Here is a 1,307-nt window from a genome sequence, read left to right as displayed (position 1 = left end):
TTGAACATAGTTGGGGAAAGCGTGGAAAGAGATTTTGCCTTTGGGGAATTTATTTCCTTAGTCTAAAATCCTAGGTGGGGCATAATTAGGTCTAAGGGCATGCATATTTTTATGAGCCTTGAGATATAAAAGCTTATCTTTTTGATGGCTGCAACTGTCGGTGTTCCCTTTGTCACACTCTACTTCCAGTCAGGAGCAAAGTCCTGTAAATATCTTTTTTCTCCCTACTGTTATTGCCTCAGTTTGTGCCTTTATCATTTTTTACTTCTTCCCCTTCAATAGTCGTATGGCTGGGCTCACTTTCACTAGTCTTGCCTACATCAAACTCAAATGCCTTTGTGGTGAATCCAATTACATCAGTCCTTGAATTAAAAATTTTTAACGATGCCTGGTATCCTCAGAATACAGTTAGAACATCTTTGCTCCTGCTGATTTCATGGAGCTTTTAAGTTGTAGCTCTGTAAATATTTCTAGTGTGTCTGAATCCATCCTCCTTTCTTGGAATGTTATTTCTCCCACTCCTTGTTACTTAAAACCCTACGCATTCTTGAACTTCAAACTCCATGGCACTTTCTTCTTACAGTTTTGCTTGATCACTCCACCACTGAAGGTGCTCTGCTTGCTTCTGTTGTACAGCACATGTTAGTGGGTTTATAATATATCTGCTTTGTTCTATCTCCAAGGATCCTTGTGAGGCTCATATGAGTTGACATTTGGTAAATTATAAACCATGTGTAAATGTAAGGCACCACCATTATTAGACAATGTATTCCTCCTTCTAAGAAAACCCACACTGGTGAATAAGCAGCAAGGCTAAGTACAACTAGCCTTTATGTGCATGGGAATGGGAATAATTTTCTTCATGGGGAAATGCAGTAGAAAGATGATAAGGGAGCTGGCCTGTTGACTGATAGAGACCCATGTCTCCCAAACCCAAAGAGGGAGAACTGAGCATGCTGAATAAAATGCAAGGGTTGTTAGTCCCTGTAATAGCTATGTGGCTGTCTTCGGACTATTGTGATGTGAGTCTTCCTATTCAATGTGTAGTTCTTGGACAAGGGGCATTAACTGGGAGCTTATTAGAAACACAGAATCTCAGACGCCACCTCCACCTTCTGAATTAGACTTTGTATTTTTTTCTTTTTTTAAATAAGGAACAGAAACTTATTTCTCACAGTTCTGGAGACGGGGAAGTCTAAGATCAAGGTGCCAGCATTTGGCCTGTTGAGGCACTTCTTGCTACATCAGATTTTGTATTTTAACAAGATCCTTAGGTAGTTCATATGCACATTAAACTTTGAGAAGTT

The sequence above is a fragment of the Propithecus coquereli genome, unplaced genomic scaffold (assembly GCF_000956105.1).
Source record: "Propithecus coquereli isolate 6110/MARCELLA unplaced genomic scaffold, Pcoq_1.0 Scaffold154, whole genome shotgun sequence".
Taxonomy (NCBI): domain Eukaryota; kingdom Metazoa; phylum Chordata; class Mammalia; order Primates; family Indriidae; genus Propithecus; species Propithecus coquereli.
The sequence above is the reverse complement of the archived record's forward strand: the minus strand, read 5'-3'. Positions refer to the sequence as shown.